The 25,588-nt window shown below is 39.5% G+C and overlaps 1 long non-coding RNA gene across 3 annotated transcripts; it reads right to left on the reverse strand.

Moving 5' to 3' along the window:
* Nucleotides 1–604: 604 nt before the first annotated feature.
* Nucleotides 605–24,944, reverse strand: LOC131894504 (uncharacterized). 3 transcript variants are annotated; one of them, XR_009374933.1, is made up of 4 exons: nucleotides 24,881–24,944; nucleotides 16,223–16,286; nucleotides 12,549–12,641; nucleotides 605–796 (listed from the first exon to the last, which is right to left on the reverse strand). It is a non-coding gene; the product is annotated as an uncharacterized LOC131894504 (long non-coding RNA). The 3 variants fall into 3 exon arrangements; XR_009374931.1 differs by lacking the exon at nucleotides 605–796 and adding an exon at nucleotides 10,126–10,241; XR_009374932.1 differs by lacking the exons at nucleotides 605–796; nucleotides 24,881–24,944 and adding exons at nucleotides 10,126–10,241; nucleotides 24,355–24,554.
* Between the last annotated feature and the right edge of the window lie 644 nt (nucleotides 24,945–25,588).

Here is a 25,588-nt window from a genome sequence, read left to right on the forward strand (position 1 = left end):
AGCCTTGTGAAACTTCCCCTGTCTGTGTTGGCATGTCAACTGGTATTATTATCATGAAAGTCTTGTTTTGGCAACAGTTGAGATGATATTTCATGGACAGTTTCATAGCCACATGTAGAAAACACTATCTCAACAGTAGGCATCCTGATCCTCTGGCTCTCACAACTCCCCATCCCCGCTGCCAGTCTTCCACAGCATTCCCTGAGCTTTTGGCGTAGAGGTGGCCTTGTAGATATTGCAATTAGGGTTGAGTACACAATGAACACTTATTCTGCTGTTTAGCAGGTGTGGATCTATATAATAACTTATGTCTGGTGCTTACTTAATGAGGAGTAAGTGCTACACTTATCTGTAGATATAGAGACTGATTATTAAAATAAAGTTTGAAATTATATTGATTTAGGAAAATGGCAATAGAAGGTTATTGTCCAGCATCTATGAACTCAACAACCATGGGTAGCTTGCTAAGTTTATAGTACCTGTCATGAATTCCCTCTTATTTAGCAGACCTCAAGTTCAAATATATCTTACTGGCTTCCCACAAGATCAAACTGTCACTGTTTCAATATTAGGGATATATTGCAGACTTGGCCATTGGTGTGGTTCTATAGGCTTCACTGTTGGTTAGGACTGTTGGTACCTTCTCTTGTGGCAGCTTTCATAGTGTCTTCAAATACGATGAAAGATAGTGCTCAGGGAGGGGATTTTCATGTCCGTTGAAGCTAGATTCTTCCAAGTCCTGTGTTTGAAGTGTATATCTTCTATAATAGGGTCTCACATCAAGTCTAGGAGGCAACTGAGGAAAACAGTAATAGCCTTTGTAGATTTATGCCTCTTGTTGATCCCAAGAAAAACAACTCAGAGGGAGGTTTTCTTGTCTATCACTGGGGATTTTATGAGATAGCCTATGGGTGGGTGGTAGTATTAGTACCCTGCGTGGCATAATTTCATTATACACAAGGCATAATTTCATTATACACATACACCAAATAAATAAATTGTGATTTTAAAATGTTTTAAGGAAATTATATATATTTAATTTTTATTTGTTCAGTAATAAAGCCAAAATATACAAGGTGTCAAACTTTATTAGAATGTAACAGGGGGAAATTGCACATGGGATACATGTTAAAGATCTCAATTCAATATGTAAGCCTGGTAGATAAAAATAAACAAGAACCCTCCAAGTCTATGAAAAACCAATAACACAACTAGTCAAAATGAGTCAGAAGACAAAGTTAGAGCAACCCAATCTGTGGCACACTATACACTTCAACCATCAAGAACCCATGGAATACTTTTTAAGAAAAAATGCATGTGAGGCCATAACCCAAACCTCATTAGATTTGAAAGGATTCAATTAATAAAATGTATGTTCGGCAACCGTGGAATTACAAATGCTTAACAAAAAAAACCAGTCCTGTCCACTTTCTACATGACACACAGTCAAAGCAGAAGATGTCAAAACAGAAATGAGATTTTGTTTTGTTTTTAAGTGAATATTCCCCAAAGCACAAAGTGCCAGAGAAAGCACAATATCACTAAAGGCACACATAATCATAAACTTACGTTTGAAACTATGTCAGGACAAAAGGAAAGGCTTACATCCTTTCTTCTTTTCATATTCAGGATTAAACCTAGTACCTTATATATCCTAGGCAAGCACTCTATTATAGGCTACATTTTCATCCAGGGCTTAGGATGGAAATCCCTGGATCAATCTAGCACCATAAAAAGGCAAATACAAGTAAGTCTGTTATAGTATGAAAATCCATATCTACTAGGTTATCTATGTAAAGGAGTAATACGTTTTTATTTCCCATAAATGAGAAAATCTAACAGTGGTTACTACTGGGGAAGAAAGGGAAGATGTAGTTTTAAAGGTATAATGTGGCAGATATGTAGGATGAAAAGGAAATCCAGAGATATAAAGTACAAGATGAAGACTACAGCTAATAAAATTAGGTTGTGTCAAAGATTCTTGTTAGGAAGACTTTAGCTATTCTTTTCACAAAAAAAAATGAAATGCTACAATGTAATATATTAATTTAAATTATTACAGTGATGGTTTTACTTTTCCTATATGCCCAATATAGGTTACAAAGTCTAAACATACATAATTAAACAAGAGTGAAAATGCCAAAGGGCTAACAAGAAGTGGAAAAATTAGAAGTCTCAAACACTAATGATAAAAATGTAAAATATCTTAAACATTTTATAAAACAATTTAACAGCTATAATATGTTAAACATATACCTACCATTTGATCTATTCATCCAAAACTCTGGTATTTACTCAAGCACTAAAAGAATGCATCAATACGAAATGGGTATATCTATAATCACAGAATATGTACATGTAATTATTAAAAATAAGAAGCATCTAAAATGCTCATATCATGTAAACAGATTTAAGTATATGTCATTGCTGGTCAGCTACTTAGTAAGAAATGATCATTGTTTGCACATACAGTGGCATAGGCCAACCTCAAAATAACATTGAGTAAAAGGAGTCAGATGTTGTCCTATAAATTTCTGGAAAATGAAATGAACCTATAGAGAAAGAAGGTAGAAAAGCCGTTATCTAAAAATGAGGGGGGATAGAGAAAGCAATGTATACAGAAATTTTACAGACTATGAGTGCATTCATCATCTTACGTTGATGCTGTATGTGTGTACATGTATTTCAAATCATTTTCCATGAATACATATAATTGATTTTGCATCAAAATTGGTAAAGGATACACAGACTTAAATGTCATTTGTTAAAATACAAAATATATGCAGGATGTATACTTTTATAATAATCTCAATTTCAATTGAAAAGTATCTTTTTAATTGCATTCCAGATCATATGTTCTCTATATAGTTATTTCTTATTCAAGTTTATGCTCTGAAGAAACAATTAAAATGAAATTTGCTTGGATCTCAGAAAATTAAACATTAAATTGAATCTTACATGGAAATTTTCAGAGGAGAAATCTGACATTAGAGAAAATGAATCTATGATCAAAAATACTTGAAAATAGTGACAGAAGCAAATCATAATCCAATAACTTTGTCCTAGGTAGTATTGTCATAACTCTAACTGGAAAACAATGTATTTACTAGGAATTGACTTTGGTGAAGTCTCAAAGGTAAACTGGAGTAGAACTCAATGATAGAGGACCTGGATTCATGCTGAGTTTGTAAGTATGGTCAAACACGGAAAATTTTAAATCTACTGATCTTAAACATGAACTATGAACCAATGGCTGAGGGGTCACCAACTGGATCAGGCCCTCTGAATGGGTGAGACAGTTGATTGGCTTGATCTGTTTGGGAGGCATCCAGGCAGTGGGACCTGGTCCTGTGCTCATTGCATGAGTTGGCTGTTTGAAACCTGGGGCCTACGCAGGGTCGCTTGGCTCGGCCTGGGAGGAGGGGACTGGACCTACCTGGACTGAGTCTACCAGGTTGATCTCCGTCTGCAGGGGAGGCTTTGCCCTGGAGGAGGTGGGAAAGGGGAGTGGGCTGGGGGGAAGGTGAGGGGGCCCGGAGGGGGGAGAACAAGGGAATCTGTGGCTGATATGTAGAACTGAATTGTATTGCAAAATAAAAATTAAAATTAAAAAAAAAATTCTCAGTGAAAAGCAACTTGATATTGAATTTGTGGATATAATAGTAAATGGGATGACTTGAGATGTTTGCACACTAGGTCCATGTGGTTCTGAATCACACATACACATCTGTTTTCTATAACATCTTCATCCCTTCTTATCTAATTATCCGTGTAGTTTCTTTAGGACTGGTCCAGCTCTCTGGCATCAAGCATGATTGTGTAGTCTCAGTGTGACAGCAGAATCACTTGACTTGCTTTGATGTAGACTACCTGGCTCGAATAAGGTGAACTGGGACCAATGTGTGTCAATTTAGAACTCTTAGAATTTGTCAGTAAGAGGACGACTTAACCCCCACCACTGGTTTGGATTAGGAAGAAAATAATTCCAAAATACAGCTCATCAGAATCCTTGGGTGTTAAAGACAGCCTACACATGATGGAAGTACTAAATAAATTAAACTACAAAGTACTTGTTCTCAAGAGAGAGAAGAAAGTTTTTGTGAACACTTGACTCACCTAAATTTAGCTATGTCTGAAACCAAGCCAGTTTCGTCAGAGTTTCTGATATCAATGTGTCTTTCTTAAAACAAAGCTCTTATAGTATTTCTAAATGTATTAATTTTTTTTAGGTCTGACTTTTTATTTCTCAAGTTCTCCAGAATAAGTCTAAGAGTTATATTTATTAAACATTCTACTAAGCTGACATCCACTTGAGTTTCAAGCAAAGACCAAATTCTAATTTAAAACATAATTATCAGTTAAGCCCATTTTATTATGACCCACTTTAATCAGAAATTTTTTGCTCATCGTGAGGTCACAAACTTCACAGTTGAAGAGCACTGGCTTGGTAAAGGCTATTATATCAAGACATCAGCAGGAGTAATGAGAAACCACTTGGGCTGAGCTCTGGGCATGATTTCAGCTACTGTTATGCCGATTCTACAGCTTTTCAATGAGTTTATGAGTTGCCTAATAGTTTTACAATAAACTTCGCTTCCACTTAAATTAACAGAAGACTTTGTTGCTTCACAATGTTGATATTTAGAAAAATACCTTTGGGTAGCCCTTTGTCTCCCTTACCACTCTTTATATTCAAATTGAAGCATTTACTTATTGGATTTCTTTGTTAGCTAAACTTGGGCTACAATGTCATTGTTCATATTTATATTTTTCCAGTGTGTATGTGTGTATTATTCCCCTAAACTCAGATCTCAAGTAAAACCAAAATCATTTTCTTAGTAGTTTCATTCTCCTGATGGGTGATAATCTCTAAGTCTACCTTCAGTACAGAGTGCTTTAGGCAGGAGTGTCCAAAGAGTATATTACCATAGTTCAGGCATTTTAGATTGTTCTTAATGATCATCTTTGTCTGCATTAGTGTGACTCACAGAAGACTCATTTGTCTTTTGATCCACACTGGCAAAATATTATAAATCATTGATTAATTCTTACTATATGCAGAAAATGCATTCAATTAAGATTGAAAAAAAAGATTGTTTATTTATTTATTAATTTATTTATTTATGTGTGTATATCTATATGAATGTGCAGGTATCCACAGAGCCCAGAAAATGCTATGGGAGTCTCTGAAACTGGAGTTACAGGTGGTTGTGACATGCTGGATATGGAGGACTGGGAACCTCACTCTGGTCCTCTGTAAAAGTAACACATGCTCTTAGCTATTGAGCCATCATTTTGGCCTAAGGAAACTCATTACTTATATATTATTTGACTTGGACCTGAGACATATTTTTTCTTCATCTGTCATTATGACCCTTTGCTTATCCAAAAAATTATCTCAAACCATCCACAGCTCTGATATCTAGATTAATATTTTTCTGCACTGAATAAATACAGTATTACTGAATATTTATGTTAGTGTGGGTGCTAATCTCCTAGATAGTGTATCTATTACATTGTTAGAAACAAAGCTCTGTTTAACTTTTTTCACACTTTTTTTCATAGAAATTCTTAAATATCTTGAACTCTTATATATTCTTTAACATGAATATATTTATTACATGTGAAAGTATTATCTAATAAAAATTACAGTGAGTAATAGAAAGCTAAACAGATTACTGTTGTTATTGGCATTGTGATAGTGTAAAGACATTTACATTAGTTTATCCAATAAGTTGACTACAAGCAGCATGTATAATCAATTACAGAAAAGTAAAATACAAAATGATATCTGGATTTATTTGGTTTCGCTTTCTAATTGACAAGGAAAAGTCCTAATTAGTTGCTAATGAACTAGTCTTTTCTTTTCTGTTAATGCTGAAATTATTCTCCTGAGAAAGTATTATGATCTCTCTGAAATATATTCATCACAATTTAAGTATGAGATGGAGGAACTCACTTTAATAGGGATTAATAATCTGTTTTCACTGTACTATCTATGCTATGAACAGCAATATGAAGCCGGTGAGTAGCTAGTGTGAGATGTTCCAAACTGAATTTCTAGTCAAGGAAATTATATGGAATCCAACCACGTACTTAATTTCTTCAAGAAAAATTATATGGATAACAGCTTCATTATGGTGAAGCAGCTATACAGTGATGATCAACTTGATAGTCTATGTGGGAAAACCTTTGACTGAAGTTGGTGACAGCTTAAATGAAAACAGGATTGGCAAGCTCAAACGCCTAGAGCCTGAACAGTGTGAGAATTGGTCAAAAGAATCAATGAAAACCTTGAAAGACAGGTGCCCATGTAGGGAGGAAATAATCACAACCATCAAAACACCTCAGCGTAAAGGCAGCTGTCTTAAGGTTTCTATTGCTGTGATAAATCACCACAACCAAAAGCAGCTTAGGGAGGGAAGTGTTTGTTTCATTGAGCTCCACTCCACAGGCTGATTGCACACAACAGCTGCTCCTGTCCAGCATGGTCATTTCTTAGTGCTGGCATCTCCAAAACACTCAGCTCTCCATTGCAACCAGGCTACACCTTCATCAACAGCCCCTTCTGGGTTCCCTTGAGGAACTCTAACTGTGCCATATGGTAACAAATATCAGTTTCTCTCCATGAATCCTTCAGTACTGAGACTCGCATTATAGCTGAAGCTGAACCTTCACTGATGTCTTCTCCTGGCCTCTCTTCAGAGTCTCCAATCCTGACACATACAGCCAAGCCCCAGTTGCTGTGACTGCCTTCATGCCTTCAAAACCAGTAACACTTGGGCCAGGGTATTCTTACACATTACCAAGTTCAGCTGCCAACATGAGATGCAGGACTACCACCCCACAGCCACAGCTTCTGTGTGCTCACCCTCAGGAAATACTCCCAGAAGATCCCCCTCAATGATGCTGGTCTATTCTTAATCACAGCTGATTCTGCTGCCTCAACTGCCCAGCATCCATGGACCCAGCAAAGCAAAGGTGTTGCAGCAGTAATTCTTAATTGAAATCATCACACAGATGACTTTGATATAGTATTTGAGGGAGTCTCAAACTTCCCTCTGAAACTTCACAAGCCAGGCCACTATAGCCTGTACTACTACCATCATCTTCTAAGTTCTCACAGCTGCTCAATAAGCTCTGAGCACTCAATGGCTTTTTTAGTCCAACATTCCAAAGCGTTTCTATCACCCTCCCCAAAACACATGGTCAGATCTGTCACAACAGTAACCCATGACCTGATATTAATTTTTAAAACATAAATAACTTTAACCTCCTCCCCTCACCCCTGGACACCTATAGTTGGGGACCCTGTAGCACTAGCTGTAGCACTCGGGAGAACAGGCCCTGTACCTCACCTGGGCAGCACAGTAGAGTTGAGCCTATAGACAGGTGCGTGGGTGAGCCAGTCCTGAAGGTTTGAGAGACACGTAGCTAGTACAACCTCTCTGTCTGAAGTATGGTGGTGGGGGCCAGGGAAAGATGCCTTTTCCCCTTTCTCCTACCACCTCCAGCTGGTGAGGGAGGTGACCTGTCCCTTTACCAGCTGCAACACTTGAAAAAGAGGTCCCTGAAACTTGTCTGGGTAGTGCAGTGAAGCTGACTGTTGACAGGCACAGATGAGCTTCCCTGAGAACTTGAGCGTGGGAGATCTGGTCCCACTCCTCATCTGCCATAAGGCAGCATAGGCGGGGGAGAGATGGCCCTCCTCCCTATGCCTGAGGCAGGTGGGAGAGCCAGCCCTGTCTGAGGTCCAGGAGAGCTGCCCTGGAACCTCACCAGCTGTAGCACTCAGGAGAGCAGGCCCTGCAGCTCGCCTGGGCAGCACAACAGAGTCAGACATGTTTGTAGAGGTGTGGGTGAGCCAGCCACGAAGTTGTAAGCTTGGGAGAGCTGTCCCCACTAATCACCTGTCATGTGGCGGTACGGGTGGGGGAGAGATGCTCCCCCTTACCCCTCATCCTTCACTGCCTGCAACAGATGAGGGAGCTGACCCTCCTCCTTACCAGCTGCAGCACCTTCCTGTGCAGCACAGTAGAGCTGACTCTACTGGATTGCCAGGGGTGCAGGTGAACTGGCCCTAGATTCTGAGCATGGGAGATCCCCATAGTCCCCGATACCTGGTGCCCGAACAGATTTCACTGTTTTGGTACTCAGGGGACTGATAGGAAGTAAGGTTTGGAGCATATCCAGGGTGAGAGATCTCGCTTCACAGAGGGTTGCCCAATTAGAGGCTCAACTCTTCGAGAGGTACAGTTTTCGGAGATCTCCAGAGTATCAGCTACAACCAGTCCTCACCAAAGGATGCTGCAGATCCTGAGGACACCCGACCCCGCCTCATGTGGAGCTGTGAGTAGCCATGAATTACCCGCCCCCAAAATAGAATGAGTCTGAAGAGAAACAGCTTCTGATAGAAGTTACAGGACACAGGCTTAAGACAAAAGGCATTTTTTTCCTTTTTATAATTTTTTTCTTTTTTTTGCAATACAATTCAGTTCTATATATCAGCCACGGATTCCCTTGTTCTCCCCCCTCCCGCCCCCCTCACCTTCCCCCCAGCTCACCCCCCATTCCCACCTCCTCCAGGGCAAAGACTTCCCTGTGGACTGAGATCAACCTGGTAGACTCAGTCCAGGTGGGTCCAGACCCCTCCTCCCAGGCCGAGCCAAGTGATCCTGCATAGGCCCCAGGTTTCAAACAGTGACTCATGCAATGAGCATAGGACCCGGTCCCACTGCCTGGATGCCTCCCAAACAGATCAAGCCAATCAACTGTCTCACCCACTCAGAGGGCCTGATCCAGTTGGTGACCCCTCAGCCATTGGTTCACAATTCATGCATTTTAATCAGTCCAGTTAGTTTACAGGCTTAGATAGGAAGTCCAGCCCCTCAATAGTTCTCTCCCAGGCCCAGAAAGAATCTACAACCAGCTGATAATTTAATCTTTAAGGGTAAGAAATAAATCTATGTACACAAAACTCCTTAGTCCATACACTGTATTATTCTGTGTCAGTTCTCTCTCTACAAGATTCTATTCTGCTCTCATGCCTAGCTCCTTTCTTGCCTGATTTGTCTCTACCTTTATCTGTTGTCCCCTCTAAGTTCTATCTTAATTCTCTCATCTTAGTTCTGCCCCATCTAGGTTCTCATCCATCTAGTTCCTTCCCATCTTAGCTCCTCTCCCATCTCCTTCTTTCTCATCTCGTTCTTCCTCATCTTGTTCTTCCCCATCTGGCTCTTCCTCATCTTCCATCTTGCTCCTCCAGTACTCTTTTTTAGCCCTTCAATCTAGTTCTTCCCATCTAGTCCATTCCTCTCCAGATCTTACCCATCTAGATCTTCCATTCTCTTTTTTTCTCTCTCTCTACTCCTCTCCATCTCCTTATTCTCTCTGTTCTCCCCAAGTCTCTCAGGATTCCAATTATAAACCCAAGCAGTAGCAATCCTCTGGCAGAGCAAGGTCACCAGGCTTGAATTCTTACGTGGTCATAGAGGTAAGTAAGAATTTTCCTCAGGCAGTGACCGTCAGAGTGCTAATGACTGGGACTGGTTAGTATATCAAAAAGGGGATCTATCTGCTCAGTCTACATTCCTAGAAGTAGTTGAGTAAGAAGTTAGGGGTCTATAAAGTTAGTAATAGGAAAGGAGAGTCTCAGGTTGCACAAGAAATAAAGCTCTCCACCTGACCTAGGGAACAGGCGTTGTTTCCACAAGGGGGTTACCTTAGTTCAGGAGATCATTTGGCCTTGGATGCTTGATAGGTATTTTAGATAAATACACTGTTAGGAGTTCTTGAAAGCACACAAGAAAATCATTTTAGAAACCAGTTAATATATATATATATATATATATATATATATATATATATATTATACAAAAGCTAAAAATAAATATAAAATAATATATATATTGTATAATATATATTATACAATATATATATACAAAAGCTAAAATATCACCAAGACTTCTTAAGCCATGACTTGACCTTCAGAAAAGTCCTTGACTTTTCCAAGTAGTAGCTTTTGTGATAGTAGCTGAATTCCATTACATTTACCTGTGGCTTGCAGCAATGGGTATCTTAGTTTCTTTTTTTATTGCTGTGATAAAAAATCATGAACAAGACAACTTCAAAAAGAACGAGTTTAATTGGCTTATGGTTCCAGAGGCTTAGAGTGTGTGATGGCAGAGAAAAGGTGTAGTGACAGGCATCTGGAGCTGCAGCTGAGAGCTCACATCTTGATCCTAAAACAGGAGGCAGAAAGACTAACTGAGAATTGAGAATAGCATGTGATTTTGAAACCTCAAAGCCCACCTCTTCCAACAAGGCCATATCTCCTAAGAAGTTCCACCAAGCTGGGGACCAAGTTTTCAAACATATGACTTTATGGGGACTGTTTTCATTCAAACCACCCCATTCAACCTCCTGGATCTCATAAACTTGTAGCTATCATCTTAATGCAAAATTCATTTAGTCAAACTTCAAAAGTCTCCATACTCTCACACTCTCAACACTAGTTTAAAGTCTCTTCTGTGACCAAAGGCAATCACTTAACTGTACTACCCTGTAAAATCAAAAAGCAAATTATGTAGTTCCAACAAACATTGGCACAGAATATACATTTCCCTCCAAAAGGGGGAGAAACAGAATTGTCTGTGCTGTTGTCCTTTATCCCTTCAATCTGTATATTTTGCATTCTTCTTTGCCCCATTTGCTCATTTTTATTGTAGATCATCATAACAATGATTGCTAGCAACCATATGACAGAGTCAATATTTAACTGTCCTGAAATCTCAGCAAAAAGAAAAACGAAAAAAATTAATTCATTACTTCTAAATTTAGCCTCAGGCAAATTCTTAGGACAAAGGCAGAAGGCAGCCATATTTGTTGCCAAAATCACTCAGTTATAACTAACCCTTTTGCCAATATTATTCCCCAATGAAGCCTTTTAGTCTGGTCCTCCAAATTCCACAATGTTCTACCATCTTCCAAGCTCCTATCAGGATGACCTGTTAAGCTCCACCTACAATGATCAAGTGTGCCAGTCCAAAGACCCCAACTCAACCACATTCCTAAAACAAAACAAAGCCAAACAAAAAAACAAAAACACAACATATTCAGACCTGTCACAGCAATAACTCATTTCTACCCCCAGCTTCTGTCATCGTTCCTTTTCTATTGCTTTGGGAAGACACCATGACAAAGGCAACTTATAAAAGAAAGATGTTAATTGGGCTTCCAGTTCCAGAGGATTAGAGTCTATGACGGTGGTATGAACACATGGTGACAGATGACTGGAACTGCAGCTGAGAGCTCACATCTGGATCCACAAGCAGGAGCCAGAGAGCACACTGGAAATGGCCAAAAGACTGCCTCCAGTGACAAACCCCCTCCAACAATGCCACATGTCCTAACCCTTCCCAAACAATTCCACTAACTGTAAACCAAGTATTCAAGCCTATGAGCCTATGGAAGCCATTCTCACGCATCCCATAACACTGAGCAAGGAGCTACTTACAAAAGCAGAAATAACTCAAAGACAGTTGAATCACCAAAGCCCACCCCAGTGTCGGTGGCCACTCAAAAAAGGTGGAAACCTAGAGCCCACTGCATACAGCCTACAGCAGCTCATAAGGTTGTCAGCTGTCCTTTTCCAAGCTGGGTAGGCCTGGACCTCTTTCAGGCAGCTCAGCTGATTTTATTTCTTCTAGGCAGTTCAGCTGGTCTCTGTTTCTCCCAGGCTTGTCCAAATCTTCTTTCAGCAGTCTTTACCATTTATATACTCTTGAGGGTGAAGGGTTCTAGTGACTCAGGTCCATTTCAAGGACTTCCTGAAGCTTTTTGGAGTTGTTTGCTTTCTTCCCTAATGAGTTTCCCTGTGGAATAGATTGTTTCACCTCCCTGTAATAAACATCCTCTCTTAAATTATCCTCTTTCTTTCAGTTCACATTGATTATCCTATGTGTTTTATGAAGTTTCCTTCCAAGATGGAAGATTTTAACCTTGGAGGAAATTGCTACACGTACAGTTCCCTATAAGAAGCTCTGAATTTTCTAAGCTCCAAGACCCTAGTGAGTTACATAAGCTTTTCTCCTCCCTCCAGGAGGAAGTATTAATGTTTGAAAGAAACAGCCTCATAACAGCTAGCATCATCCTAACAGTAAAATAGAAGATATCAAGCCTGAGAAGATTGCCCCCACCCCACCCCACCTCCCTTTTTTTGTAATTGGTTGACTTTGGACTAATTCTCTCTGGATTAATCACATTCCATTCATTAAAACCTAAAGGTGCTTATTATGAGTTGCTTAGATTTTCCTGCCCAATTTATAAAGATAATTGGGGCTGCACTAAAAGAGTGCTTGGGAGGCCATTTTTTAAAAGACTGTTGTCATATGCAAGCTGCGAAATATAGCCCCTTTTAATAAAGTAGAAGAAATTGTGATGAATAATCTGAGGATGTGTTTCAGAGATCCAAGTTTCTTTTGGAGTTATATTTAGCCCAGTTATTCATGGTTAGTATACAAATAAACGTAAAGGGGAAATACACTTACATTGAAGAGCTAGCTCTCTCCACTTGAAATTGAAATGTCAGGTAAACCTTTTCCTCAATGGTCATCAGATGAGAAGAAAACAGGAGGGAGTGTCTTTGAGTGATTCAAAATCAGAGTTGATAAAGAGAGACAAACAGAAAGAGGATGCTTGTTAAACAATAGATCGTGGCATCTTGGAAAGTAATATGTAGAAGAATTTTGAGATGGAAGGAGCATTGTACTAACTGAAACTGTAAAGTAAAAATATAATTGGTAAAATTTGGGTATAACGACAGAAGCTGTGTATTTGACAACATAATGGGTGATTAGGATGATATCATGGTAATAATGATCATTAGATATTGTTGGCTATTTTTGCTCTTTGCTCTTCTGGGGGGCGCACCACCCAGCTCCCAAATAAATCACACATGGAGGGTATTCTTAATTATAAATTCCCAGCCTTAACTTGGCTTGTTTCTTGCCAGCTTTCCTTAACTTAAATTATCCCATCTACCTTTTTTGTCTGGGCTTTTACTTTTCCCTTAATTTTAAGAATCTTACTTTCACTCTTACTCTGTGGCTGGCTGTAAGGCTGGGTAGCTGGCCCCTAGCATCCTCCTCTCCTCCTTTTCCCACTCCTTCTTTTCATCACAGCTTCCTATTCATTCTCTCTGATTGCCAGCTCCACCTATCCTTTCTCCTGCCTCAATATTAGTCATTCAGAGTCTTTATTAGACTATCAGGTGTTTTAGATGAGCACACTAACACAGCTCCACAGAGTTAAACAAATGCAACGTAAAGGAATGCAACACATCTTTGCATTAATAAACAAATGTTTCACAGCACAAACAAATATAATCTTAAAATAATATTCTACAGGTTTTCATGAATGGTTTCAGAGAGAAAATGGGAAGAAATAAGGTATTCTTCAACTCGTTGTGAAGCAAAGTAGAGTCTAACACTATTTAAAAGAAATATTAGCAACTAACATGTTTATTGATCATTTTGTCTGTGTTTTGAGTTGTTTTCCTAAATATAATATACTGTAAATAGTCAATTTTGTTGTGCTTTTTCATTCAGTATATGATGTACAATCCTAATTACTCTTAACAATAAAAACCCAGAGTCATATACTAACTAGGGTGAAGGCTGAAAAATCTGAGAAGCAGAGCAGCCAGCCAGACTGAATGGGGCCAAGATCCTGTCTCCACTCACCTTATATTCCTGTCTCCACCTCCGTAGTGCTGGGCTTAAAGGCATGCACCACCACTGCCCAGCTCTGTTTCTCTTTTAGAATGGTTCAATCTCATTGTAGCCCAGGGTGGCCTTGAACTCCTGTTCTTCTTGCTTCCTCCTTCCAAGTGTTTGGATTAAAGGTGTGTGCCACCACTGCCTGGCCTCTGTGGTTAACTAGTGGCTAACTCTGCCCTCTGATCTCCAGGCAAGCTTTATTTGTCAAAACACAAACAAAATATGACACAAGTACACTTGGCTTTGCTGTATTTACGCCACACAACAGAAGTTGATTCTTTTAACTGACAGATGATAATCAGTGTGTGCATATTTATTGTGCACTGGTTTTCATCCATACTTCATATTTTATTATAAATGTTGATACAATGAACATTTGCCTTATTTTTAGTCATTTTTGAAGACTTGGCATGTGTAATTAAAGTGGCCGAATCATAGGTTGCATTTGTAATTATAATAGCTATTGCCAATCTTTTCCATTGTCTGCAATTCTCACCTCTGTTAGTAATATATGCCATTACGTTTCCCTCTACCTTGCGTTGTTACTATTCTTTGACTTTTTTTATTTTGCCAATAAATTACATGAAGGTAATTTACCTTAACCAGAATTCAAAATGATTTTAAATCTCATTTTCTCAATGTTTGGTTGATTTGAAGATCATTCCATGTAAACACAACATTGTCACCTTCTTCTTCTGTGAATTTTAGGTTCAGATCTTTGGCTCACCTCTTTGGAGTAGCTATCTCTATTTTTTTGATTGACTTGCAGTGATTATATGTCCACACAGAACTTGTTTCTGGAATTCAGTTTCAATATTTGCTCTTAAAATCCAGGCAGTGGGACCGGGTCCTGTGCTCATTGCATGAGTTGGCTGTTTGAAACCTGGGACCTATGCAGGGTCGCTTGGCTCGGCCTGGGAAGAGGGGACTGGTCCTACCTGGACTGAGTCTACCAGGTTGATCTCAGTCCCAGGGGGAGGCTTTGCCCTGGAGGAGGTGGGAATGGGAGGTGGGCTGGGGGGAAGGAAAGGGGGGTGGCGGGACGGGGGAGAACAAGGGAATCCGTGGCTGATATGTAGAACTGAATTGTATTGCAAAATAAAAATTAAAAAAAATTATTGATTCTAAGATGCATATTAAGACTGTTTACCATCTCTCCTTTTACAATCCACCTAATAAGACATAAACATCCTTGAGATCTTCACCAGACTATAATGAACATCACAGGGATCTTCTACTCCAAGACCACTGGAGTTCATAAAACCTACCAACTACAAGCCGGGCAGTGGTGGCGCACGCCTTTAATCCCAGCACTCGGGAGGCAGAGCCAGGCGGATCTCTGTGAGTTCGAGGCCAGCCTGGGCTACCAAGTGAGTTCCAGGAAAAGGCGCAAAGCTACACAGAGAAACCTTGTCTCAAAAAACCAAAAAAACAAAAAAAACAAAACAAAACAAAAAAAAAAACCAAAAAAAAAAAAAAAAAACCTACCAACTACAGCTCTACTGTGTTTCATCTCTTTTGGGGGGCACTTCACCTATTTGTATTAGTAGTCCAATGTAACAGTCATGGCTCACAGGAGAGAGAAGAATCCACAAAGTTCAAGAAGCCTGAGTGTAAAGCCTACATTAATCTCCCTTTCATGTGCTCCTTACTGTCCACTGCTGGGACCTGTATTAAATTTCCTTTCATATCACCAGCATGAGTTAGTGATTTTCCTCTCTTGAATGCTCTCAACATTGCTGGTGTGTCTCCATTTCACTCTTGAATTGTCTCTACTCTTTCCCTACTTTAAATTCCCTCAAAGACTCTGTTCTTTAACTCCAGGTCTGTTTTTGTAGCTTTTTACTGTGATGCAATATTCATTTCCTTACTATCTTGGCTGCGTTTTTCTTGCTGTGGTAAGACACAATGACCAAGGCAGCTTATAAAAGAAAGTGATCCATGGCTCGTGATTTCACAGGGCTGGAGTTCATGACTATCAGGGCAGGAAGCCCAATGACAGGAGGCAACCAGACATGGTGCTGGGGCAGTAGTTGAGAGTTCACATCTTGTTCCATAAGCAGAGGCAGAGACAGGTAATCAGGAATGGTGTGGGCTTTTGAAATCCCAAAGCCTTTGCCAGTGACACACATCCTCCAACAATACCACACCTCCTAGCTTTTCCCAAATGTTCTACCAACTGGGCACCAAATAATCAACCATATGAGGTTATGGGGATGTATTCTCATTGAAATTACCACATCTACCTAGTTTACATAGCAGAAAAGACCACAGAAGTCACAATCTTTCTGCTCTGATTCCGGCCACTCTAACACTCCTGGCATGTGTGAAAATAACTAACTAGCTTTAGCACAAAAGATCTTCCATGTTCCCAACTCTTTAATGCATTCCATATGACCTTTATTTGTTCTCTGAAAATGGAGCCCTTTCCACCGTATACTCACATAAAATCCTACAGCTCTGTTTCCCTGTATCACACTCCACTTTCAGATCAGTGAAGAAGAAACCCTGCCACAGAACAGATGAAAGTTGGTATCAATAATGCCTTACATTAAAAAAAAGACACTTATGTTAAATTACTGAATTAGTATTACAATAAACAAGGCTATAAAATCTAAGGGAAAACACACTTTCAATTAAAGCCCTGTAACTTTTAATGTCCACACATCTGCATAATGTATTCCTCTGCATCCCAGCTAATTAGGTTAGGGTACTCATTAACAGCGGGCCCCTTGACTTAGGTGCAAGTTAAGGACCAGGAAGAAAAGAGACTTGTAAGGGACAACTAAAAAGATAAATAAGAGTTCTGGGCATAAAAGGTTGAGTTTGTAAAGCTACAATCCTTCCCCAGGTAAGGGCTGCCACCTATCTGCCTAATGTGTGGAGAGTAAGGAAGGGATTTATTTTAAGGAAATAAAATTGGTAGTAAGGTTCTTGAGTTTTGGTAATATTTAACGCATAAAGTTATAAAGTTACTGTATCACTGAATTATAGTCTTACCTCTTAACTTATAAAATATTCCTTAGACGTGGAGAGACCACCTCAAGAAGACAAACTGCAAAAGCTGTGCCCTTGATCTAGCATCCATTTAAAGCACAGTTCGAAAAGCATGAAGCAGCTATCCCAGAAACTGGGAAATGAAAGCGAAAGTTTGGACTACCTTAGAGACTATCTCAACAACAGTAAACAAAACACAGTGAAGGGCATGTGAAGTAAATCCTCCTGTTTCCACCCTGTATTTAACCAACAGCTTTGCTTTCATTGTGTTTTTACCTGGTGTCAACCAGGTTAGCTCATAAAGTCAGATGTTGACAGACTAGAACCTTGCATGACCAAGCCAAGCTAAAACCAGTGGGGCTACCCAAATGATGAATACAAGAGAGAATTGTGGCTTCCGTTGTTCACAGTTAACTCTGTCATTATTTCAGAGACCACTCATCTGGACAGTGCATTATTAGCTCTCCACTTCCTCTGATAACGTCTCTGAGATGAGGATAATAACAATTGAGTATGTGTCCTTTTTAGAAGCCCAAAGGCCACTTTTGCTAAAAGCATAGGCACTCAGTGAGAACATATGGTCATCTGACAGATAATTTAGAGTAAAAGGCTACCAGCTCTGTTTTTACTTCCTGTTCCCTTTTTGGTGTTTCAAAACCTTTAGGTAAATTGCAAAACCACAACTAATGGGAATACAGAGAACAATTAACTGAACCTGGGTTGCCTGGCCCCAAGTGATGATACGTCTACAAAACATCTACACCTATGGCTCAGGGAACACCACAGAACAGAGGCAGAAATAGTGTAAGAGTCAGAGGACTAGGGAAACTGCTGTGAGATCTTGTATCCTAGAAATGGCAGAGAAACTTCATCCATGATCCCTCAACAATAAGGCTGCCTAAACAAGGCCTGAACAAGGACAATACTAATAGGCATGGTAACAACGGGGATGGAGATGGGAGAAATGTCATGGGGCACCGCCACTAGACAAAGAACTACAAGCATCATAAGAAGTTCAGCATCTCTTGGTGAAATCACTGACCACAAGTCTACCAACTACAAGGCCCGAAGGACAAAAGATAACCAGTTTTTGAAACCATGCTCATGAATAATAGGCAATTGAAAACCTTTAATCCTCATACCAATCCCTCTACCCCTACTTGAATCTTATCATCCCCACACTTTCCCCACTCTCACCCTCCAAAACATGAAATAAAAATCTACTGTTGCTTCCTTTTGTGAGTGAAGCATCTTTTCCACTGTCTTTTGTTTTGTGTTGTGTTGTGTTGTTTTTTGTTGTTGTTGTTTTAATCAGTGTTAACTTATGTCTGTTCCCAATAAAGAAGTTCTGAGTGGTAACTAGTCACATAGCTTGATGTCATTTCTACTGCTTCCATGCCACAAGTACCCATTGCCTGAAACCAGGTGAAGGAGATAATCTGTGGTGGTATTTTATTTGTGATCTAACAAAGAAAGCTTGCCTGAAGATCAGAGTACAGAGCTAAGCTACCAGCTAACCATAGAGGCCAGGCAATGTGGCACACACCTTTAATCCCAGCACTTGAAAGGCAGAGGCAGACAAATCTCTGTGAGTTCAAGCCCACCCTGGGCAACACAAAATTGATCCAGTCTAAACCCAAAAGAGGCAGTGGTGGCACACACAGCAGTTGGGATCTCAAGCCTTTAATTGAAGCACTAGGGAGGTAGAGGCAGGAAGTGATATGGCTGGGGTGGAGAGAGGAATATAAGGAGGAAGGAGACAGGAACTCAGTCTCTTCCAGGCGGAGGAGTTGGCAAGATAAACAGTGGTGGCTGTGCCTTGCTCTTTTTTCTCTCTGACATTTCAGCATTTACCCTATATCTGACTCTAGGTTTTTATTATTAAGACCAATTAGGATTCGCGTGTGTCAGGTTTAAGCTGGGTCACCAGGAAGGAACAGTGCCATGTTGATGACTGAACCTCACCTAGTTCAACAAGCCAAAGACAGATTCCCTTTGGCTGGTAGGGAACAGGAGGGATCTAAAACTTAATGGTGCTATTGAGAAACACAAGCAAGATGGCATGCAGGGCAAAGTTTACAAGCACCTAGAGAGAAAAACTTTAGAACGTACACAACACCTCAAACAATTCAATCGCTTTCTGGTAGTAGAAATCTGGTGTCCACAGGTTTTGAAATCACCTCACATATTTCCCTCAACTGGCACCCAGGATTTAGAACCTTCCCTAGAGAGAGTTGCTGAGTCATCATCTAAATCCTCTTCCTCTAAGGTTGTTCATCATTTAAATCATTGTCATCAAGGTTGTTCCGCAGAATGTAAGCCTCCTTTTACAAAATGCTTCTCTCCCATCCTAATGCTGCCTAATCTTTCTTGGAAGGAAGCAATTAAGTTCAGAGTGCCTTAAAATAAGTACTTTAAAAAGAATTGTCATCTATGGTCAATTGAAAACAAAGCGATGCTTAAAATGATTGTTTTTCTGTCTTTGCTCTCACATTTAAAGTTAAAAAAAAAAAACCTAAAAATAGATTTTTCAAACACAGCATTTTTTCTCCACAAACCATTTTTCCTAATTATAGACATTACAATGGAGTTTTTATTTTAATTGCATGTTTCATTATCACTAAAGGGATTCAACCTGTAGTGTTCCCCTCATAATCAGCAGTCTGAAAGAGACAGTAAGCCTTCTAAGATATTCTGCAAATCTCCAAAAAAGTACAGACAACCCACTCAGCACTTCTCTCTACAAGGTACCTGCTCTTCTAAGGAGTTTCACTCCAGGAATGATGTGGATTGTGTTCTTTTGGAATGTCATGTTTCTAAACAAAACCTTTTACCTTAGACACCACAACAAGTATGATCCTCCTAAGACAAAAAACTCTTGGGCCTGGTCTCAGTCTTTGGTTAACAAAATAAGTATTTAACATAGTTCTTTGTAGATCTACGCTCATGGTAACAGGGCTGCTAATACTCTCCATGCAAGGAAGGGGTGTCTTAGGTCCCTCACTTTGGATTCCAGCCATTTCTGCAGGTGATCTAGGGTGTGCTATATTCTATAGGGTGTGGACAGCTATATGAAGGAGGGACTCTATAGTAGAGATAACATGAGGTCCTCCACTAGATGGAGAGGGACTGTTTGGTGATGTGGCTGTTTTTGTCATTGATGTACCTGTATGTAATGCCTCACACATGTTCTTGTGAGTCAATTCAACGAACTTATTTGTTCACTGAGTTGAATGTCAGCAAAATTAATTTTTTTGTTCTGTTTCCTGTGTTCTGTCTGAGGACAACATTTATTAGTACCTCCCCAGAAAAGTTATGTAACAAAAGTATTCTTGGGTAAGAATATGTTTTCTAAATCTCAATGATGTAAACACACATGTTTTCACTAGGACAATCAGAACATACTTTTCTCACCTCATCCTGTACCCATAATGCAGTCACTACCCTCTATATTCCTGTTCCTAGGCAACCATTATAGTCTGTTTTCAATCACAGTGAAGTCAACTATTTGGATAGAAACTTCCAGCTTATATTCTTTTATGCCTAATTTCTTTCAGTACAATGCTTTTTAATATCCACTCAGTTGCATGCATTAATAGTTAATTCATTTTTATGGCTTAGTAGTATTTCATCTATAACTATAGATTTGAAGAGCTAAGAGTAAATTAATGAGAAATATATTAAATTCATAGCATCAATTCAGAAATACTTGCTGTAAAATTAATATTTCATTCATAGAAACTAGTAAATTAATCACTATGCCTAAAATAAAACATTTTTAAAATCCATGTAATTATTTTGTTAAAGCATAAGCCCCCCTTGCTAGTAAGTTATACAATCTATATGTACCAATATGACTCATAAAGCAAAGATTAATTTTAACAATTGCTTGGTGTGAGGTTCTTTGGGAGTTTTAATTTTCTACTTTTAAAGTAAAATAAAAACGTTTTTTCCTGTGACATTTGCAGTAGTATTGCAGCATGTTCTAGATTTAGGGGTTACAAAACCTGTAACAGTTAATCAGAAGACTGGTGTTCTGTATACATATTGAGAGAGTTCACTATATATATATATATATATATATATATATATATATATATATATAGTTTCATTCATATATATATATGAATGAAACTACAGTGCACTGGGCTGTGGTGTGACAATGACTGGGTTGGTACTCAATGCATTTCATGCCATTGCAAACTCCCTGCTATGTACAGACACCTAAATGTTGTAAACATCTTGCCTGGAAGGTTATAATCATATTCTTCCAATAATTTTTCAAGTGGATTTGGAAAAATAGAAGCAATTTTCCTCAAATGGCAAACATGAGAAGGTGAAGAATTATCAGCAATTTGCAGACTTGCACAGAGGCCTCTGGATTTCTTATGTCCTTGTGTGAATTATCTAAACCAGTATGATTACAATAAGCCCATCAGAGATAGCTTTCCTACAGTCCCTAAGCATCCATAATTTTTTGATTCCCCAACACTTTTGTTAGATTCTAAATTTTAACATCAATTTCCATGCTGATAGAGGAAGCAAAAAGTAACAGCCATCTTAAGAAGATGGACGAGAGGGGAACCCATCTCTTTTTGGGTGCTGAGCAAGTATTGAGCACTGTCAAACTCTGATTTAAAGTTATTTATTAGTGTTAATGACAACTTTTAAAAATATATATAAGTGTTCTTTCTGATTTTCATTTTCTTGTAAACAAGCGAAGATGATGGAGGAGGATAGGGAAATTTAAATTCACAACTAGCAGCTGCTGAACTATCTGTTTTTGCCTTGGATGCATTGAGGATCAGATAAGCTCACCTAGACAGTTTACCATGAGATAGCTAGAAAACTGCACAGATGTCTGGAGAAGACTGTGCAATAATGGAAACTGATTACCCTGACCCCTGAAGGTGGAGCCTGAGCCAGGGCTATTTGAAACAGTAGGTCCAAGGCCTTTTACCACCACAGGCCTTAATGAACTCGATGACTCTGCCACCATTTCCTCCTAGTCCAGATGTCTCTTGAGATTTAAGTCCAACTCTTAGCTGAGATTCCTCCTTAAAACATGCCATGATAGAGAGCAAGTTTTCCCATGCATATAAGAGGATGGAAGCATAGGGGGAGGAAAGGACTGAAAGCAAAGTCAAAATGGAGAAGGTGAAACATAATGTCCTAGAGTCCTGTGCCTGGCTCTAAGGAAGTTGGTCACACAATGTGACCTCTAAAAGACTTGAATTCACCAGTTTCTGTGGCTATTAATTGCAGCCCAGGTGGGCACATTCTTGTCTTGACTCTAGACAGTGATCGTGATCTTTCTTGGGAAAAGCTCTTTGTTCTGGCCTCTCTAGGTTCTTGAGACAGACCTTCACTTTGCCTTTGGCTTTACCATCACAGCTTCAGAAGCCATCCTTTGGTCAGTTTTACTTTTCTGGCCCCCTCACTCAATTTATATACTCACATGTGAAGATTTGGACCTAGGGACCTCAGATGACAAAAAAATAAAAAATAAAAAAGTGATATTTGTCTTTCTGAGTCTAGGCCCCCTCATTCAAAGTAACCTGTTCTATTTTCAACCATTTACTTACAAATGTCATGATTTCATTTTTCTTTATGCCTGGATACTCTTCCACAGTTTAAATGTACTACATTTTAATATCCATTCAATTGAAATACAATTAGGTTATTTTCCCTTTCTAGCTATTATGAATACAGAAGCAGTGAACACAGCTGAACAAGTATGCATGGACTAGGATGTTAAGTTCTTTGGGCATACACCAAGGAATGGTATACCTGGTTCATATGAATAGAGATATTCATTTTTAGCTTTTGGAGAATTCTCCATGCTGATTGTTTGTAATCCCACCAAGAGTGACTGAGGGTTCCTTTTCCCCACGTCCCCTTCAGCATTTGTTGGTGTTTTATTCATCTTTCTCATTTTGGCTATGGTCAACTGAGACCTCAAAGCTGTTTAGATTGCTAGAGAAACAATTTTGAGGTATTTCTTAGGCAATCTTTTCTTCTTTTATAAACTAACTCACTGATCAGGTCTGAGGCCTATTTTTTTTAAAATGGGTCATTTGATTTGTTTTTTTTGTTTTTTGAGTTTTTTTTTATTTTCCAAATTGGTTTTTTTTATAATTTGATTTAATTTTGCATATCAGCCATGGATTCCCCTGTCCTCCCTCCTCCCACTCTCCCACCCCCACCCCCCCAACCCCAGCCTACACCCCATTCCCAGCTCCTCCAGGGCAAGGACTCCCCTGGGGATTCAGCTCAACCTGGTAGACTCAGTCCAGGCATGTCCAGTCCCCTCCTCCCAGGCTGAGCCAAGCATCCCGGCATAAGCCCCAGGTTCCAAACAGCCAGCTCATGCACTAAGGACAGGTCCCAGTCCCACTGCTTGGGTGCCTCCTAAACAGTTCAAGCTAATCAACTGTCTCACTTATCCAGAGGGCCTGATGCAGTTGGGGGCTCCTCAGCTATTGGTTCATAGTTCATGTGTTTCCATTACTTCGGCTATTTGTCCCTGTGCTTTTTCCAATCTTGGTTTCAACAATTCTCACTCATACAATTACTCCTCTTTCTCACCAATTGGATTCCTGGAGCTCCACCTGGGATGTGGCCATGGATCTCTGAATCTGCTTCCATCAGTCATTGGATGAGATTTCTAGCACGACAGTTAGGGTGTTTGGCCATGCTATCACCAGAGTAGGTCAGTTGGGGCTTTCTCTCAACCATTGCCTTTTGTGAAGGTGTCTTTGTGGATTTCTAGGGACATCTCTAGCACTTTGCTTCTTCCTATTCCCATGGGGTCTTCATTTATCATGGTCTCTTTTCCCTTGTTCTCCCTCTCTGTTCTTGATCCAGCTGGGATCACCCGCTTCCCTAAGCTCTCTTTCCCTTGACCTTTGCCCTTCATTACCCGCTTCATGTCCAGTTTTCTCATGTAGATCTCATCCATTTCTTTGTCATTGGGCGATCCCTGTGTCTTTCTTAGGGTCCTGTTTTCTAGGTAGCCTCCCTGGAGTTGTGAGTAGCAGTCTAGTCTTCCTTTGTTTTACATCTAGTATCCTCCTATGAGAGAGTACATACCATGTTTGTCTTTCTGAGTCTGGGTTATCCCACATCTGACAAAGGGCTGATATCCAGAATATATAAAGAACTCAAGAAATTAGACATTAAAATGCCCAACACTCCAATTAAAAAATGGGCTATAGAGCTAAACAGAGAATTCTCAACAGAGGAAGCTCAAATGGCTGAAAGACATTTAAGGAATTGCTCAACATCCCTAATCATCAGGGGAATGCAAATCAAAACGACTCTGAGATACCACCTTACACCCATCAGAATGGCTAAGATCAAAAACAAGGAAGACAGCTTATGCTGGAGAGGATGTGGAACAAGGGGAACTCTCCTCCACTGTTGGTGGGAATGCAAGCTTGTATAGCCACTTTAGAAATCAATATGACACTTTCTTAGAAAATTGGGAATCAATCTCCCCCAAGACCCAGTTTTTTTCGTTCTTTATTTATTCTCGGTCTATTCCTCCATAAGTAGCATAGCTGGCAAAGTATCTCACCATTCTGTGGGCTTCCTCTACACACGAATTTTCTGCATTAAATGCTGCCCCATGCTAAAAAAAACACTGATTGCTCACATAGTCCCTCAAAGCCATATTCTTGAATGATGATAAGAAAGGTTATATTCCACATGGAGATGAGTAGTAGATGTTAAGTGATAAATCTGTTTGTCTATTTTGCCTACAAGAATATGTGACTAGAGTTTTGATGCTACATTGCTCTATAGATGGTACTTAATGTCTCCACTAATTGTCACCAACTTTGAAAAATAGTAACAGATTGAATGAATATAATAAGGTATATATATGGAGCTCAGTATGAGAACTAAATGCAGGAATCTTTAATGGCCTTTATGTAGGTAGACACGCTTCTTTCTCGCCCACAAGTTTCCAAATAACCAACAGAGTCTTATCATTAATTATACATTTTTGACCAATAGCTCATGCTTGTTACTAGCTTACTCTTACATTTAAATTAACCCATGTTTCTTGTCTAAGTTCTACCACATGGCTCATGGCTTGTTACATCATTTTCTACACATCCTGTTTCCTCTCTGTCCAGCTGTGACTCCTCTGACTCTGCCTTTCTTCCCAGCATTCTCTCTGCCCTGAAAATTCTGCCTTCCTATCAGCCGATCAACTTTTTATTAACAATGAGAACAATACATATTGACATTGTACAAAGATTGTTCCACAGCACCTTTAGATTGATAATTAAAGGGCACCTTCTATGTTTCAAGCTTTCTCTGTTCTGGTAGAAAAAATTGATCTGTTCTATGCTAGTTAATCTGCCTCCTTGACCACCTGACCTGATTCTCACTAAATGAGCACATGAAAAATATAACAAATGCTGTTGGGATAAAATGATTACACAGTCTTGTCTTACCAAGACTTATTTGGCCATTATTACTACTGCCTGTCCAATATGTCAACAACAGGAATGGCTGCTACTTCTTTGATATGGCACCGTTCCCTGGGGAGAAAGACAGCCAACTGGTGGCAAATTAAGATTGATCACATTGGACTTCTTCCAACATGGCAGGAGTAGCAATTTGTCCTCAGAAAATTAGACACTTATACCTAATATGTAGCTGCATTGCCATCACATCCATCAATATAGTTTCTAAATACCTTATTCATCATTGTGATACCTCACTCAACATTTATTTTGACTGGAGACTTTATTTTAAAATAAAATAATTGGGCAATTGGCCTCAAGACCATTTCTAATTTT

The sequence above is a fragment of the Peromyscus eremicus genome, chromosome 17 (assembly GCF_949786415.1).
Source record: "Peromyscus eremicus chromosome 17, PerEre_H2_v1, whole genome shotgun sequence".
NCBI classification, from domain to species: Eukaryota; Metazoa; Chordata; class Mammalia; order Rodentia; family Cricetidae; genus Peromyscus; species Peromyscus eremicus.